We start from the raw sequence: 19,931 nt of genomic DNA on the forward strand, positions 1-19,931 counted from the left end.
GTCGGCCCAGGTCTCCGTCTCCTGCTCAGCTGCACTGGTTAGCTGCCCTAGCACTACCACCGCCCGTTGCCTGTCAGTCAAGGGATACAAATCGAGGACTGGGCTAATTTTTTTCCGGAACACCTGCAAAGCATCAGGCTTCCCATTGTACTGCAGTAGCCAGGTAGCACCAGGCACATAGGGCAGGGAGAACGGCATTACCTGGGTGACCGCTGGACCCAAGGTCCCCCCCCGCTCCTGCGCCCGGGGCTAGGGCCGCCCCATTTCCATCTTCGGGCACCGCCGCAGCTGTGACCGCCGCTCCTCCGACGGCTCCGTCAGGCGCAGACATCTTTCTCCCGTCCCCCCCTTGGTTCTTTCTAGCACTTCCCTCTTCAGGGGGCGGGGCCTCACTTTTGCGCCTTCCCTGCTCGGGGAAGACGCTCAAGCGGGAAATCTTTGCGCCAAAGATGGCGGAACTTCAAATTTTTCAGCCGGACACTGCCGGCGGGGACTGCAAGGCGCACTTCTACCGGTAGGTAGATTAGTTCTATCCTGTTCGTGACGCCAAGTTGTCGTAGGCGTAGGGGCTGCGCTCGCTACGCTCGGGTCCTCGGCTGCTGATGCTGCTCGGTGGCTCAAGCAGTGGGCTTGACCCGGGGACTCGAGCATCGCTCCTCGCCCACGAGTGAAAAGGGGGTGGTTTGTTTTGGGAGATAGTTCGTGACGCCACCCACGGGTCATGGTGATAAAGGGCACCACCACTGCTGGTGACGGAAATCCCGGGAGCGATGGTAGGGAGCAGCTAGGATGTTGTCCCCTCCGTGGGTAGGGGTTGGTGATCCCGGGGCCCGATGGTGATGCGGGGAGGCAGGCTGGCTGGGGTGCAGGGTTGCAGGGGCAGCGCAGCACGGTGCCGGATGGCACTGTGGTACTCACTCAGGCACAAATTCACAAAGTCTCTGGTAAACAAAATGGCTGGATGGACGGGTCCCACAGCTGGCTGCAGTATCTTTGCTCTCCCCGGACAGGTTGATGGTGGCTGTCTTTCCCTGCACCTGTGTAGAATGTGTTGACTCCGATGGTTTCCCAACTGTAGTCCGTTCCCCGGCGTGTATGTACCACAGGAGCCCTGTTTGCCCGCAGGCGCTGGCCCTTGGATCTCTAGCCTATGGCGGTAGCTGTGTATCTTCACGGTGTGGACTGTTGCCTTCTGTCTGGTCTTGGGTGTTAGGAAACCCCTGAGGTTCCGGTCACTCTCGGATTTGACCGTTGTCGGCAGCTCCTAGCCTATTTGGGGTCCGAAGGCCCTGCCTTTGTGCTTAGCTTCACTCCTCTCCCCGGTTCGGTACCGGTGGGCACCGCCCGACCCCGGTCCTATGGTTCCGCAGAGGTCCACTAACTCCTGTAGACGGCCACCACCGTCTGCCGACCTTGCTGACAGTGCCTGGGCTCCTACCCAGACACTAACAGTTTCTCCACTCCGAACTCCAACTCCTCACTCCACTTCCACTAAACTCCAAAACTCAACTCACACTGACTGCTTTACCCACCTCCAGGCCTGTGAACTCCTCGGTGGGTGGGGCCAACCGCTTGGCTCCGCTTCACCTGGTTTGAACATCAGACCCTGGACGGAGGCAACAAGGGTTTTGTTTGACTGATGTTAACTATCCAGGGGAGGGGGTGGGGTGGTGTCATGTCTGTGACTACCTTGCTAGTCCAGGGCATCACAACTGTGACGCCGAACGTACCTTCCCCTTTAAGGAGGGATTGTTCGGCAGTCACAACGACGTCGCCGAGCAGTATGTGCATGTAAAGCTGCCTTAGAGATAATGTTCGCTACGGCAGCAGTCACCACATATCGCATGTGCGACGTGGGTGGGTGCTATTGCGCTGGACATCGCTAGCATCGGCTAGCGATGTCGCAGCATGTAAAGTACCCCTAAGAGTCCATTTATAGATCTTTTTTTCTGTGATTATTGCAAGAATGCATCGTCTTTAGCTTTAATTTTTGCCATCAAAATATGAACTACAAATACATTTATGCGGTTTTTAAACATTTATCAATATTACTTTGGATCCTGTAGGAAATAGATTTAGCAAAGTATCAAAGCTTCTAAAAATGATCGGATGTGCCGAGATTCAAATTGGTTAGATAGTGTGGATTTCATCTGGAAATTTAATTCACAGTGAATTCATAGCAAATTGAATGTACTCCCGAAAATTCTGGAGAAATAAAGAACTAATACTGCTCAACTGCACTGCTCACTGTCCACATATCAACCACACCACTGCAATGCACTGGAATCCGTAGGCATCGTCACACTAGCCCAATACTTCTGACTGTGACTAGGCCTTGAAAGTCACTGCATATAAATGTTGTAATGTCGCAGTCTGTGCCCTAACACCATGCATGTGCAGGGACATCCTGAGCATAGTCGCACCGGACGTCTCAGCTTAGAGTGTGTATTGTAAGGTCATCACTGCAACCTTAAGACATGCATGAACAGAGACATGGCGATTGTTATGATCTGGGCCTTGACTGGAGTGTTATTATTGCAACCACTAGGGGTAGACAAGCATAGTCATTGGATAGCCAGAGGTTGGTACACAAAAACAGCAGTATGGTTTTTGAGCATCAGGTTGCATAGTCAGTGGATAGTCTGATGTCAGAACTAGAGTTGAGCGCAGTGCGTGGTTCTCCAGTTCGCGGTTCGAGTGATTTTGGAGGTTGTTCTAGATCGAACTAGAATTCGAGCTTTTTGCCAAAAGCTCGATAGTTCTAGTTATGTTCGAGAACGGTTCTAGAAGCAAAAAGCCAAGCTAATTACTACCTGGCTTTTCGCTGTAATAGTGTAAGTCACTCTGTGACTCACACTGATATGAAATTTCAGCGTATAGTGTGCGGGAACAGCGCATTCAGATCACTGCTGCTGGGATAATGGCGATCGACATTTTTTTTTCTTTTTCCTTGTCTTCAATCCCTAAGCGCGCGTGTAGTGGGGCGGGCCAGCATATCAGCCAATCCCAGACACACACACAGCTAAGTGGACTTTTAGCCAGAGAAGCAACGGCATGTGTGACAGGATGTCCATGTCGCATGTCCCTGCATGATAAATACGGGCATCTGCCCGTCTGGACGCCATTATCTGCCTTCTGCGTCTGGGTGTCAGTCATCGCATGTGCAGCTCCTGTCTCCAATACTGCTGTGTATGCTCTACACACAGCGCTATACAGAATAGGGATAGAAGTTTCTTTCAGCCCTTGTAAGGGCTAATAACAGCAGGCTCAGAGCCATAGGTGACAGTCAGGTCCGTGGAAAGAGGTTTTAACAGCTACAGATAGGAACGTCTGTGTAGCTAAGGTCAGGGAGTTCCTTGCTGCATTTCACCATTGGGGGGGATAGAAAGTGAGGCTTCCTTTCCTCTACACTGACCCACAACCCGGCCACTGTACCCTCCTGCCCTTTGCACACTCAAGCTCATTGTTACTAAGCCATTATACTAGCAAACACTGAGGATACTTAGTGGCATCCTAAAAGTGGCTGTTGGACTTCAATTAGTGTCCCACTAGTGCAAATCTATTTGCAGCACCTCTACATTGCACACTCAAGCTCATTGTTACTAAGCCATTATACTAGCAAGCACTGAGGAAACTTAGTGGCATCCTAAAAGTGGCTGTTGGACTTCATTAGTGTCCCACTAGTGTAAATCTATTTGCAGCACCTCTGCATTGCACACTCAAGCTCATTGTTACTAAGCCATTATACTAGCACACACTGAGCAAACTTAGTGGCATCCTAAAAGTGGCTGTTGGACTTCCATTAGTGTCTCACTAGTGCAAATCTATTTGCAGCACCTCTGCATTGCACACTCAAGCTCATTGTTACTAAGCCATTATACTACCAAATACTATGGAAACTTAGTGGCATCCTAAAAGTGGCTGTTGGACTTCCATTAGTGTCCTACTAGTGCAAATCTATTTGCAGCACCTCTGCATTGCACACTCAAACTCATTTTTACTAAGCTAGTATACTAGCAAACACTAAGGAAACTTAGTGGCATCCTAAAAGTGGCTGTTGGACTTCATTACTGTCCCACTGGTGCAAAGATATTTGCGGCACCTCTGCATTGCACACTCAAGCTCATTGTTACAAAGCCATTATACTAGCAAACACTGAGGAAACTTAGTGGCATCCTAAAAGTGGCTGTTGGACTTCATTAGTGTCCCACTAGTGTAAATCTATTTGCAGCACCTCTGCATTGCACACTCAAGCTCATTGTTACTAAGCCATTATACTAGCACACACTGAGGAAACTTAGTGGCATCCTAAAAGTGGCTGTTGGACTTCAATTAGTGTCCTACTAGTGCAAATCTATTTGCAGCACCTCTGCATTGCACACTCAAGCTCATTGTTACTAAGCCATTATACTAGCAAACACTGAGGAAACTTAGTGGCATCCTAAAAGTGGCTGTTGGACTTCATTAGTGTCCCACTAGTGTAAATCTATTTGCAGCACCTCTGCATTGCACACTCAAGCTCATTGTTACTAAGCCATTATACTAGCACACACTGAGGAAACTTAGTGGCATCCTAAAAGTGGCTGTTGGACTTCAATTAGTGTCCTACTAGTGCAAATCTATTTGCAGCACCTCTGCATTGCACACTCAAGCTCATTGTTACTAAGCCATTATACTAGCAAACACTGAGGAAACTTAGTGGCATCCTAAAAGTGGCTGTTGGACTTCATTAGTGTCCCACTAGTGTAAATCTATTTGCAGCACCTCTGCATTGCACACTCAAGCTCATTGTTACTAAGCCATTATACTAGCACACACTGAGGAAACTTAGTGGCATCCTAAAAGTGGCTGTTGGACTTCAATTAGTGTCCTACTAGTGCAAATCTATTTGCAGCACCTCTGCATTGCACACTCAAGCTCATTGTAACTAAGCCATTATACTAGCAAACACTGAGGAAACTTAGTGGCATCCTAAAAGTGGCTGTTGGACTTCCATTAGTGTCCCACTAGTGCAAATCTATTTGCAGCACCTCTGCATTGCACACTCAAGCTCATTGTTACTAAGCCATTATACTAGCAAATACTGAGGAAACTTAGTGGCATCCTAAAAGTGGCTGTTGGACTTCCATTAGTGTCCTACTAGTGCAAATCTATTTGCAGCACCTCTGCATTGCACACTCAAACTCATTTTTACTAAGCTAGTATACTAGCAAACACTAAGGAAACTTAGTGGCATCCTAAAAGTGGCTGTTGGACTTCATTATTGTCCCACTGGTGCAAAGATATTTGCGGCACCTCTGCATTGCACACTCAAGCTCATTGTTACTAAGCCATTATACTAGCAAACACTGAGGAAATTTAGTGGCATCCTAAAAGTGGCTGTTGGACTTCCATTAGTGTCTTACTAGTGAAAATGTATTTGCAGCACCTCTGCATTGCACACTCAAGCTCATTTTTACTAAGCCATTATACTAGCAAACACTGAGGAAACGTAGTGGCATCCTAAAAGTGGCTGTTGAACTTCCATTAGTGTCCCACTGGTGCAAAGATTTTTGTGGCACCTCTGCATTGCACACTCAAGCTCATTGTTACTAAGCCATTCTACTAGTGTCGCGGGTGGGGAGGACACTGTCACTGCTGTGCTCTCGCTAACGCTCGGGTCTGGCGCTGCTGCGGCTGCTGCTTCTGCTCGGTGGCTCAAGCGGTGGGCCGGATCCGGGGATTCGAGCGGCGCTCCTCGCCCGTGAGTGAAAGGGGCAGTTGGTTTGAGGGATTTAGTCCGTGACGCCACCCACGGGTCGTGGTGAAGATAGGCACCACCGCTGCTGATGACAGGGATCACGGGAGAGATGGTAAGGAGCAGCTGGGATGTTGTTTTCCCCCTCCGTGGGTAGGGGTCGGTGGTCCCGGGGCCCGGTGATGTTGTGACGGGGAGGCTGGGTCGGTGAGGTGCAGGGTTGCAGGGACAGCGCGGCGCGGTGCCGGATGGCAAGGGTGTACTCACTCAGCAAGAAAGGTACAAAGTCCTCGGTAAACCAAACGGCTGGATGGACGGGTCCCGCAGCCGGCTGCAGTGCTTCTCCCCGGACAGGTGATGGCAGCTGTCTTTCCCTGCACCTTGATGTTCTCTTTCTGACTACTATGGATTCCCAACGGTAGTCCATTCCCCGGTGTATGGATACTGGAGGAGCCCGTTTGCCCGCAGACGCTGGCCCTTGGGTTTCTAGCCTTAGGCGGTAGCTGTATACCCCCACGATGTGGGCAGTTGCCTTCAATTGGGACTTTTGCTGTTGTGAAACCCCTAGGGTTCCAGTCACATTCGGATATGACTATTGTCGGCGGCACAAAGCCTGGTCGGGGTCCGATGGCCCCGCCTGTGTGTGCTGGCTTCACTGCGCTCCCCGGTCGGTACCCTTCTGCGTTGCTCCACCACTCCTGCAGACGGCCACCACCGTCTTCCAACCGTGCTGTCAGTGCCTGGGCCACAAACCCAGACATGCCAGTGCTTACTCCTCACTCCTCAAACTCCAACACTCAACTCCTAACTGACACTCCAGGCCTGTGAACTCCTCTGTGGGTGGGGCCAACCACTTGGCTCCACCCAACCTGGTGCGGAAATCAGACACTGGAGGGAGGCAACAAGGATTTTTGTTTGGCTGGTGTCCCTGTCTAATGGGGTGGGGTGTTTGTATGTTATCTGTGACAACCTGGCTAGGCCAGGGCGCCACACTAGCAAACACTGAGGAAACTTAGTGGCATCCTAAAAGTGGCTGTTGGACTTCTATTAGTGTCCCACTAGTGCAAATCTATTTGCAGAACCTCTGCATTGCACACTCAAACTCATTTTTACTAAGCCATTATACTAGCAAACACTGAGGAAACTTAGTGGCATCCTAAAAGTGGCTGTTGGACTTCCATTAGTGTCCCACTAGTGCAAATCTATTTGCAGCACCACTGCATTGCACACTCAAGCTCATTATTACTAAGCCATTCTAATAGCAAACTGTGCTGCCAGTTTAAGGACCATAGTTGCATTGTCAGGGATAGTTATTGTTGTTTATTCTGCAGTCAATAAAGCTAGAACACCGCTGCAATCTACACCACCTCTCAATTTTAACTACCACATTTTAAGTGCACAATCTTATCGCAATGAAAATTAGTGGCAAAATGACAGATGCTGGTGGAAAGGGGAACAGGCATGTTAGAAAAGGAAAAAAAGGGTTTGTCCGTGGGGAAGGTGGCAAAGCTCCATTAACATCTGCTGAAGATAGGCCATCTTCCAGCAAAAGTAAGATGTCTACTACTTTCCGTGGACAATCAGATGTGCTCCCTTTTTTACGGACACGAACAACTGGAAAAAAGGTAGATGATGGCCAAAAAAAGAAAATGCTTGAATGGATCTCAAGTGGTCCAACAAGTGTCCTCTCCGCCACCGCAACTACCGCATCCAAAAAACACCAGTCCTCTGAGTTCTCATCCCAATCACACTTGCTTTCTCTCAGCTCCCAAGTCTCCATCCGCCCTGCACAGTATGGTGGAACAGAGATGGCTGAGTCTGCAGAGCTGTTCAGTCACACTATAGCCTGGGAATCAGAGGTCTCCTCCCAAGCTACAGTGAGTACAGACCAGGAAATGGTCTGCAGTGATGCCCAGAACCTTTGTGACTCTGATTCAGGCCGTGATGACCAAGTTCATGAGCATAATGTTGACCCTTATTCACAAACTGAAACACCTGTTGTAATAGACAATGAGGAACATACTGATGATGATGAGACGCAGATACCAGATTGGGATGACAACTTAAATATTCGTTCAGGGCAGGAAGAGGCTCGGTCGGAGGGTGAGGGGAGTGCAAGAAATGCTTGATGAGGAAGTTCTAGATCCCACCTACTGTCAACCCACAGTCAGGCACTCGAGGAGGTCAACAGAGGCGGTGGAGGAGGATGCTACTGATGACAAAGTTACCTTGCGCATTCCTGGACAGAGTCGGAGTACTGGTAGCATGTCTACAACTGCATCCTCAGCCACCACTCTGCCTCTGAGCACTAGGCGGGGTGGCTCAGCAGGTCGCATGCCCTCTAAGCCTTGCCTAGCCTGGTCCGGTCCTTTTTTGACATAGCAAAAGATCACCCAAATCATGTGATATGTAAAATTTGTCGTGATTCTGTTAGTAGAGGGCAAAACCTCAGCAGTTTGACAACTTCTTTTATGAATCATCCCATGAATAAATATCATATGTCCCAGTGGGAAGCTCAACGTGCTGCAGTGCGGCCTAGCGGAGCGGACCAACCACCACCAGCCCCTTCCAGTGCATCCGCGCGCTCTTCCTCTTCTAGGACTGTGGGGACAGCTGTCACACCTGGTTTTCCATGCACAACTTCCACCAGTGTAACCGCAACAGGCAGTTTGCTTGGTAGGTCGTTAGTTGGTTTGGAAGGGGAAACAAGTGCGTGTGTACAGCTCTCTCAGACATCGATAGCACCAACGTTGGATGAAGGCAACATCATGTCTACGCCTGCACTTTCCTCACAAACCTGCATTTTTTTCAGGGACACCCTACTCAACACCGTCTACACACAGAAGCCAGATCTCTGTCCCTCAGATGTGGACAAATAAAAGGCCATTTCCTGGGACCCATGACAAAGCTAAGAGGTTGACTTTATCCCTCTGTAAGCGCTTGGCTACCGAAATGCTGCCTTTCCGCCTGATGGACACACTGGATTTTAGAGACCTTATGTCTGTCGTGGTGCCCCAGTACCAGATGCACAGTTGCCACTACTTCTCTAAGAAAGGTGTGCCTGCGCTACACCAGCATGTCGCACACAACATCACCGCTTCCTTGAGAAACTTTGTGTGTGAACGGGTGCATTTCACCACCGATACTTGGACCAGTAAGCATAGACAGGGACGTTACATGTCGCTGACTGGGCTCTGGGTAACTATGGTGATAGATGGCGAAGGGTCTGCTGCACAAGTCTTGCCGTCCCCAAGACCTGTGTGTCAATCCTCTGTCTGTCCAAGTTCCTCCACTGCTTCTTCCTCCTCCACTTCATCTGGGTCCTCCTCCTCCGCCCCAAGCCTGCCTGGTCAGGCCACCAGCGTTCTCACTGCGCAGAAGGAATCACGCACCCCTCATTACTATGCTGGCAGCAGAGCGCAACGGCATCAGGCAGTCTTTAGCTTGAAATGTTTTGGAAATAAGAGTCACACAGCGGCTGAGTTGTGGGCAGCTCTGGAGACTGAGTTTGGTAAATGGTTGTCTCCACTCAACCTGCAGCCTGGCAAGGCCGTCTGCGACAATGCTGCAAACCTGGGTGCGGCCCTTCACCTGGGCAAGGTGACACACGTGCCTTGTATGGCTCACGTGTTGAACCTTGTTGTCCAGCAATTTTTAACACACTATCCTGGCCTAGATGGCCTTCTAAACAGGGCACGAAAACTGTCTGCTCACTTCCGCCGTTCAACCACCGCAGCTGAGCGACTTGCATTGGTCCAGAAGTCTTTTGGCCTGCCGGTTCATCGCCTGAAATGCGATGTGCCAACACACTAGAATTCGACTCTCCACATGTTACAGCGACTGTGGCAGCACCGTCGAGCCCTGGTGCAATACATCATGATGTATAGCCTGGGCCAACGAGATGCAGAGGTGGGGCAGATCACCCTGATGGAGTGGTCTCAGATCAAGGACCTATGCACCCTTCTGCACAGTTTCAACATAGCGACGAATATGTTTAGCGCTGACAATGCCATTATCATTTTGACAATTCCAGTCATTTACATGCTGGAGCACACGCTAAACACTATTCGGAGTCAGGGGGTGGGACAACAGGAAGGGGAGGAACTACAGGAGGATTCATATGCGCAAGACACAACAACATCACCAAGGTCCAGACGCTCATCATCACCAAGGCGGCAGGCATGGGACCATGGGGGACAGGGATCAACAAGGGCGCATGGTAGCAGGCGAAATGTTGAGGAAGGTGCAGGAGAACATGAAGAAATGGAGGACGAACTGTCCATGGACATGGAAGACTCAGCGGATGAGGGAGACCTTGGTCAAATTTCAGTTGAAAGAGGTTGGGGGGAGATGTCAGAGGAAGAAAGAACGGTTAGCACCTCTATGCCACAAACACAGCGTGGACTTGGTCCGCATGGCTGCGCAAGACACATGAGCGCCTTCTTGCTGCACTACCTCCAACATGACCCTCGTATTGTCAAAATTAAAAATGATGATGAGTTCTGGCTTGCCACACTATTAGATCCCCGGTACAAGTCCAAATTTTGTGACATAATTCCAGCCATAGAAAGGGACGCACGTATGCAGGAGTATCAGCAAAAGCTGTTACTCGATCTTAACTCGGCTTTTCCACCAAACAACCATTGTGCAGGGAGTGAATCTCCCAGTTGTAACTTGACAAACATGGGACAGTCTCGTCATCTTCAACAGTCTACCCGTACCAGCATCACCGTATCTGGTGCTGGTAACAGCAATTTTATTGAATCTTTTCATAATTTTTTTAGACCATCCTTTGCAAGGCCACCAGAGACAACAATTCTGACACATAGTCAACGGCTGGAGAGGATGATACAGGAGTATCTCCAAATGAACATCGATGCCATGACTTTGCAACTGGAGCCTTGCTCATTTTGGGCTTCAAATCTTGAAAAATGGCCAGAGCTCTCCACTTAAGCCTTGGAGATTTTGTCGTGTCCAGCTGCCAGTATTGTCTCAGAACGTGTCTTCAGTGCTGCTGGTTGTGTGCTGACAGATAAGCGCACGCGTCTGTCCAGTGACAATGTGGACAGACTAACGTTCATCAAAATGAACAAGTCATGGATCCACAAGGAATTTACTACCCCTGTGTCATCCTGGGGAGAGTAAATGCTTGTGGATTTGGAATGTGCTTGATGCAAATCAAAACATCCTGTTTGCAACTAGGGCACAAATGCTGCCACTGATGGGGTGTCTGTGTGGCCCAATTATTGGAAAAAAGGGAGACTCCACTTGGAGTAACCCTTGCTTGCTGTGTTTTTTAAAAGGAGCCAAGATGAACAAGTCATGGTTCAGCAAAGACTTTGCTACCTACCCTGGTGTCATCCTGGGGACTGTTAAGTATGGCGTATTTTTTAATGTGCTTGATGCAATTCTAGCTGTGAAGTGTACAACTGGGGCACAAGTGCTGCCACTGAAGGGGTGGGTGTCTGTGTGGCCCAATTTTTGGAAAAAAGGGAGACTCCGCTTGGAGTAACCCTTGCTTGCTGTGTTTTTTAAAAGGAGCCAAGATGAACAATTCATGGTTCAGCAAAGACTTTGCTACCTACCCCGATGTCATCCTGGGGATGGTTAAATATGGCGTATTTTTGAATGTGCTTGATGCAAATCTAGCTGGGAAGTGTACAACTGGGGCACAAGTGCTGCCACTAAAGGGGTGGGTGTCTGTGTGGCCCAGATTTTGGAAAAAAGGGAGACTTCGCTTGGAGTCACCTTCGGGGTTTTACATGATTTTAGAAGGGCATGCCATGCCTTTATCTGTGTCTCATCCCCTTTTCCTTGTAACGCTGTTTTGTTTAAGCATGAGAATTTGTTCTTGTCACTTTCGCATGTGTTTGTGTTGTGTTGTGAGTTGTTTGTCACCTTTTGGACACCTTTGAGGGTGTTTTCTAGGTGTTTTTATGTGTTTGTGATTGCCCCCTATTGTTTCCTATGCGGTTCGAGCGGTTCGCCGAACTCGAACTCGAACGAGACCTCCGTTCGGCGAACCGAACTCGAGCCGAACCACGACCGGTTCGCTCATCTCTAGTCAGAACACAGAAACAGCAGTATGGTTTGGGAAAGCAGTAGGTAGCTTAGTAAGTGGATAGCTTAGCTAAATATTGGTGCTTGAAAAAGCAGTATTGTTTAGTCGAGCAGCATTAAACATAGTCAGTGGGTAGCCAGAGGTCAGTAAACAACAGTATAATTTGGAGGAGCAGCACGTAATCTAACAGAGGAAGGACTAAAATATAACTTTTAATTACTCACTTTAAAATCATACATAAAATGCATTGCAAAATTGTGCAAAAACACACATAAATTATATACAATAAAAGGATGGATCTCACCCAATTCTTCATCACGGGCAGACCACTGGCCTTTTAGCACACCTGAGTATTGCGGTGTGTGTTTACGCATACCTGCCACTGCAGGCTGTTTTTATCTAGTCTCCCCTCGTACATACCTGCCATTGTAGGCTGTATTTAGTTAATCTCCCCTGATGAACTCTCTGTTCAGATTTGAGAGGGAAACGCGTTGGGCAGGTCCTTGTTTGTTCAGGGTAGCTTGCATCACTTGGGTGCTGCTCTTGTAAGGGCGGAAGTAACTCCGAGTAACCCTCTAATCCGCCTGTTATCGTCATCCAAATTGGTGGCTTTTGGTGCAGAATTGTATTTATATCAACAAGAGTAGCAGGTAGCCTAGACAGTGGATAGCCAAATTTTGGTACACCGAAACAGCAGTAAGGTTTGATGGAGCAACAGGTAGTATAAACAGTGGATAGCCAGGGGTCGGTACACAGGAACAGCAATATGGTTCAGATGAGCAGTTGGTAGCATAGTCAGTGGATAGCCATAAGTTAGTACACAGGAACACAGTATGGTTTGGTGGAGCAGCAAGGGACCCGCAAGCATGAGGATCCGTGATGAGGATTGTGGGCTTACGTACATTGGCCTTACAAACTAATACCTTACATATATTTTATATGTATTTTTTGCACTTTGACTATGCGGGGTGCAGCTGGGCCTCTTAATACGGCCGTGCATAGTGGAATTTCTGTCCCTTGCGTGCTGCAGTGAGTAGTGTCCGAGTAACCCGCCTAATCTAATAGTAAGGGCGTGGTAATAGGTTGCTGGCTGGACACCATGCGCATACAAGTGTGAACAGTGACCTATGCGCGCCACTAGTGTGCAATTTACCTTGCACCTGTGAAGTGTCCATCATGTTGAGAGGCTTGTCTGCATCCTGTTTGTGCATTAGATGTGTTGGCCTGGGCTAACTGGACTGGTTGCCCTTTTTTGCTGTGAGTACATTTTTCTGGTGGTAGACAAATTTTTCAAAGAAAAAATGGGGGTAACCGCCGTGCTTATCACCAATGCAGGCCATAATTATTAATCCAAGTCGTTTATTGCAGGCACATATACAGGTCAGGATAAGTGATTTCATTACTATACTGTCCTGAAGAAGGGGGCAGAGACCCCTGAAATGCATTGACCTATATATGTGCCTGCAATAAACGACTTGGATTAATAATTCTGGTCTGCATTGGTGACAAGCACGGCGGTTACCCCCGTTTTTCCTTTAAAAATGTGTCTAATATTCCTGCAGGGCTGCAGCTGTCTCCAGCCATGATTATGTGAATTTAGGTGTTGTGAGTTTTTCACAACCCCTATAGGTGAGTGCATCTTAATTATCATTATCTGTTTTTTATCTGGTTAGACCCTATGCGCCTTTTTCTCCATAGTCTTTGAAACCTTGTTTTTCTATTGGTGGAAGTTGCTGTTTTCTTCCTGGAGAATGGTTCTCAGTTTATGGATGGGGCAAGGATACATTAAAAATAGGATGAGTTTTCAAGCTGTTGGGAAGTTTTAAATGGAAAAAAGTTATTTTGTGCTGCAATCTGAAAAGGTCTTCTGAATTTTTTACTTACCATATTTTTTGGATTATAAGACGCACTTTTCCTTTCAAAAATTTGGGAGGGAAGTGAGGGGTGCATTTTATAAACTGAATGTAGCATACCAAAGTTGTGGAGAGGGGTCGTAAGAGGCTGGGGGAATGCTGTGGCGACTGTGCAGGGGCTGCGGTGGTTGTGGGCGGTCTGCGGCGACTATGCGGGGTCTCCAGCAGCTGTGCGGGGGTTTCTGGCCACTATGTAGGGGATTCTAGTTGCTGTGCAGGGGTTTGCAATGGATAGATTGGCGCTGGGGGTGGGTAGTGAAGACTTCAAATAATGTCATGCGCAGATGGAGCTCTTGGCTCAAGCTCTCATCTGTGCACGCGCCGTCTCTGGCCTATTGATCTCTCAGCAGCGGACTTCAGGAAAATTGCACCCAGAGGTGGTGCTTGCGCAGATGAGATCTCAACTTACCATTAAGCTGAGAGCACAATCTGCGCTGACTCTGGGCATCATTTGTTTGAAGTCCTCACCGCTCGTAGCCGCCGTTGCAGCCCGAGCCCCATCACAGCTGCCCAAGCACCAACATGGCTGCCCCAGTATAGCTGGGGGTTAGGTAATGTTAAAATATAACCATTAATATAATGATTAAAAGCAGGGGATGTGAGACAAACAAAACATATAAAACATATAAAACCCTTAAAAAAGGGTCAGAAAACCAATGTGTGGATAGTTAAATCCACTATGACAAAATTGATGCCCCTGTATGAATTTGTATCAATGTAATAAACCCCACCTATGATAAGATATGCAAAGGTAGAAATGGAACAATCCCACCGGTATGAAGTCTTGGTCCGGGGTAGATATTCATAAGAGGATGCTGGATCTCCAAGGGGGAGCTAATATGAATAGCTACACCATACCCTTTAATTGCTGACTTGCAAGTGCTGTGCTCGAGAGTCAAAGATGGGTTTTCCTGGGAAACCTGCATTACAGTTCAGGTCCAGGGGCTGTAAAAATTACAAAATACATTATATTATCATTTTTTTCTCATTTATTTAATTAATTAATATACCCATTGTTGCATATGTCACATTGATAGGTTATACATAATATAGTACAATGACTATAACATTTATTAATATTGATATCTTCATTTATGGATTTTATTCCTTAGATGAGCATGTATATAATGGGTTTATATACAGTTAGGTCCAGAAATAATTGGACAGTGACACAATTTTCGCGAGTTGGGCTCTGCATGCCACCACATTGGATTTGAAATGAAACCTCTACAACAGAATTCAAGTGCAGATTGTAACGTTTAATTTGAAGGTTTGAACAAAAATATCTGATAGAAATTGTAGGAATTGTACACATTTCTTTACAAACACTCCACATTTTAGGAGGTCAAAAGTAATTGGACAAATAAACCAAACCCAAACAAAATATTTTTATTTTCAATATTTTGTTGCGAATCCTTTGGAGGCAATCACTGCCTTAAGTCTGGAACCCATGGACATCACCAAACGTTGGGTTTCCGCCTTCTTAATGCTTTGGCATGCCTTTACAGCCGCAGCCTTCAGGTCTTGCTTGTTTGTGGGTCTTTCCGTCTTAAGTCTGGATTTGAGCAAGTGAAATGCATGCTCAATTGGGTTAAGATCTGTTGATTGACTTGGCCATTGCAGAATGTTCCACTTTTTTGCACTCATGAACTCCTGGGTAGCTTTGGCTGTATGCTTGGGTTCATTGTCCATCTGTACTATGAAGCGCCGTCCGATCAACTTTGCGGCATTTGGCTGAATCTGGGCTGAAAGTATATCCCGGTACACTTCAGAATTCATCCGGCTGCTCTTGTCTGCTGTTATGTCATCAATAAACACAAGTGACCCAGTGCCATTGAAAGCCATGCATGCCCATGCCATCACGTTGCCTCCACCATGTTTTACAGAGGATGTGGTGTGCCTTGGATGATGTGCCGTTCCCTTTCTTCTCCAAACTTTTTTCTTCCCATCATTCTGGTACAGGTTGATCTTTGTCTCATCTGTCCATAGAATACTTTTCCAGAACTGAGCTGGCTTCATGAGGTGTTTTTCAGCAAATTTAACTCTGGCCTGTCTATTTTTGGAATTGATGAATGGTTTGCATCTAGATGTGAACCCTTTGTATTTACTTTCATGGAGTCTTCTCTTTACTGTTGACTTAGAGACAGATACACCTACTTCACTGAGAGTGTTCTGGACTTCAGTTGATGTTGTGAACGGGTTCTTCTTCACCAAAGAAAGTATGCGGCGATCATCCACCACCGTTGTCATCCGTGGACGCCCAGGCCTTGTTGAGTTCCCAAGCTCACCAGTCAATTCCTTTTTTCTCAGAATGTACCCGACTGTTGATTTTGCTACTCCAAGCATGTCTGCTATCTCTCTGATGGATTTTTTATTTTTTTTCAGCCTCAGGATGTTCTGCTTCACCTCAATTGAGAGTTCCTTAGACCGCATGTTGTCTGGTCACAGCAACAGCTTCCAAATGCAAAACCACACACCTGTAATCAACCCTAGACCTTTTACCTACTTCATTGATTACAGGTTAATGAGGGAGACGCCTTCAGAGTTAATTGCAGCCCTTAGAGTCCCTTGTCCAATTACTTTTGGTCCCTTGAAAAAGAGGAGGCTATGCATTACAGAGCTATGATTCCTAAACCGTTTCTCCGATTTGGATGTGAAAACTCTCATATTGCAGCTGGGAGTGTGCACTTTCAGCCCATATTATATATATAATTGTATTTCTGAACATGTTTTTGTAAACAGCTAAAATAACAAAACTTGTGTCACTGTCCAAATATTTCTGGACCTAACTGTATACTCACATTAATTTATAATATTGTATTAGAAAACTATGTGCACTGTATCCATCCTTTACACCTACATGTCTTTCTGTCTATCCGTCTACCATACTCCATATCCCCTGAGGTACCCATAAGGGAATGGAAAAGGGAAATCCGTAGGGATGAGGACTTTTGTATGTAGTATGACTCGGAGTCACTACAATGGACATGTGCAGCACGTCATTTTGAGTTAAAAATATTTTAGCAATATTGTTATATACCCTAACCTGACATTGATTTATTGACTATATACATCAGTTAGGAAACGTGAAGGAAAAGGTAAAGTGTCAGCCATCGAATCGAGGAGCTGGGGCGCATATCGTTCTGTCGGATGCAGAACTCCACAGTAAACTAGGGAACAGGTAAACAACCAAGAACAAGAGCTGGGATATTATACCAGCCAGTTCCTTTTTCTTCCTTACAACTATAAATCCCCTCCGCCCTCCTGACAGTGCAATGCACTTTTTATAGGGTCACCTAGATCCTTTTTGGTTGATACATATTTCTTTAAACAATACATATTTTTTGAGAGAAATTGGATATTTTAATTAAGTATATATAAAGTAATTATTTTAAAGTTTTTTTCACTTCTGTTTTAATAACCATTGATAACCCACCCTCATATTGTAATATTTGTATATCACATAACATACTAATAAAATATATTTCGATTTAGTGTTGATTTAGTGTTGAGCGGACCCAGACACACACACACACCCTCTCTCTCTCTGTCTCTCTCTGTCTCTCTCTCTCTCGCTCTTTCTTTCTCTCTCTCTCTCCTCTCTCTCTCTCTCCTCTCTCTCTCTCTCTCTGTCTCTCTCTCTCTCTCTCTCTCGCTCTTTCTTTCTCTCTCTCGCTCTTTCTTCCTCTCTCTCGCTCTTTCTTCCTCTCTCTGTCTCTCTCTGTCTCTCTCTCTCTCTTTCTCTCTTTCTCTTTCTCTCCTCTCTCTCTCTCTTGCCCTTTCTTCCTCTCTCTCTCTCTCTCTCTCTCTCTGTCTCTCTCTCTCTCTCTCGCTCTTTCTTTCTCTCTCGCTCTTTCTTCCTCTCTCTGTCTCTCTCTGTCTCTCTCTCTCTCTTTCTCTCTTTCTCTTTCTCTCCTCTCTCACTCTTTCTTCCCCTCTCTCTCTCTCTCTCTGTCTCTCTCTTTCTCTCTTTCTCTTTCTCTCCTCTCTCGCTCTTTCTTCCTCTCTCTCTCTCTCTCTCTCTCTGTCTCTCTCTCTTTCTCTTTCTCTCCTCTCTCTCTCTCTCTTTCTCTCTTTCTCTTTCTCTCCTCTCTCGCTCTTTCTTCCTCTCTCTCTCTCTCTCTGTCTCTCTCTTTCTCTCTTTCTCTTTCTCTCCTCTCTCGCTCTTTCTTCCTCTCTCTCTCTCTCTCTCTCTCTCTCTGTCTCTCTCTCTCTCTCTTTCTCTTTCTCTCCTCTCTCTCTCTCGTCCTGGCTCCCGTTCCCATTGATTTGTATGGCCGCGGATTCCGGATCGGATCCAGACTTCGGCGGCAACCCGATCCGGATCCGCCGGACCCGGATTATGACCGATCCACTCAACTCTAGTTGTAATGTGAAAAAGTGTGGAAATGTTCTCAGGGTATGAAAATTTTTTCAGGATAGTATAGCTCACTTTTAAAATATGTATACAATATAAAAATAAATGTCCTTGTGTTTATCATGAAAAAAGTTTACCAATAATACAATAAAATAAGCTCATTGCACAAATTTATATTTTAACTAAAAATATTTACCAAAAAAGAAGAGAACTTGAAAGGCGGCAAGCTGTGCCAAAAAAAATGTGGTGCTTGTTAAACATTTTCATCTATTTTGTCATTTTAATAAATGAAATATGGAAAATTAATTGGCACCACATTAAGCAGCAATTAAACATTATTTTATAGCTACTTAATTATCCAGGCTAGCTCATTACATTTCAATCATGCCTATTAGAGACGCTTCATGTTAGATATTGCATTTTAATTGAAAAAGCTCAGGCTGCTCAATTTTAGTCTGTGTAATACTCATGTGAAATACTCATATGACACACTCACACGCACACATTATTATTATTATTATTATTATTATTATTATTATTATTATTTACAAATAATTGTTAGTGAAATATGCTATTCAAATAAATATAATCCTTTACAGGTCTCATAAAATATGGTACAGAAAAGACTTTGAGTAAGGAAATTGTCCTACTTTCAGACCACTGTATTTAACAATTTACCATATTTTTCATTTTATAAGCTGCACCAGATTATAAGATGAAGAAAATAAGAATGTCCAGCACAGTCCTCAGATAATAGGTTAAAAAAATCCAACGTTTATTGGGGTAATTCTATAAAAGATACATAGCGGTCAGCAGATAGAATAGGTGTATTGACTCGCCTGCCCCAGGACCTTAGGTGACTAGGTGTCGGGCCGGACTAGTCCGGGGTAGTCAGTGGTGGCGGGGCCAGACTCAGTGACCCTGGTGTAGTCAATTATTGTGGCGGTATTGTGGAGGTGATGATGGTAGATGTAGTTTATTTAAATTCGTGACTCCACCTGTTGAATTGTGCGGCTATGGAACTGCAGCTGCTGGAAGGGACCTCCGGGGCTGATGTTATGGCAGCTGAGGTTTTTCTTGCTCTCCACAGGTAGAGCGAGTACCCTGGGGCAATCTTTGGTGCTTGGTAGAGTATATGGTGTTTGTGGACGAGGTGCAGGGCTGACAGGGCAGTGGAAAGGAACAGACACAGTCAATGATTTCTTTTACCTTCTCCTTTACTTTTCCTCAGTCGATGACCTCCAGGCAGTCTGTTACAGGTGGTAGTGGCGATCCGGTGGCCTGAAGGCGGTCAGGGATTCACACTGGCCAGGTGAGTAATGAGGCCTGCTCCCTACGCTCTGTCTGTGTAAACGGGGTCCCAATGTATCAGCAATGCTGAGACCCGTTCTGCTGATCTCTGAGGTAGTTTATTACCTCCCCTGTATGGCGGGCTGCGTGGACTGTCACAAGTGCCGCTCTTCCTAACCTGGCTCCTAGTCCTGGCTCTACAGCTGCGCCTCCGGGTGTGGGGTGGACGAAGACCTGCAGTCCTCTCGTCCTCCGGATGCGACCACCGGTACTCGAGTGCTCGAGTGGCCCCGAACTCCGGTATTCGGTTTCTTTAGCTACGATGTCGTGGTGAGCTGGCTGCGCTCCACTCCCCAATATCCTTCTCCTCTTTGCCTCTCTGTGGACTGTGTTTTCCTGGGCTGAAGGATCCGGCTCAGCTCCCAGCTCACACACCACACTACTCGAGTTCTTTCCTCACTGAACTCTCCGCAGAGACTACCTAACTCCTCCCCCAGGTCAGGGCTTAAGGAATGCTCCCTGGAACTCCAGATTTAGAGCTCCCTCTGCTGGCCTGGAAGAGAAACTGTGTTG

This window comes from Anomaloglossus baeobatrachus, chromosome 10, assembly GCF_048569485.1.
Source record: "Anomaloglossus baeobatrachus isolate aAnoBae1 chromosome 10, aAnoBae1.hap1, whole genome shotgun sequence".
NCBI lineage: Eukaryota > Metazoa > Chordata > Amphibia > Anura > Aromobatidae > Anomaloglossus > Anomaloglossus baeobatrachus.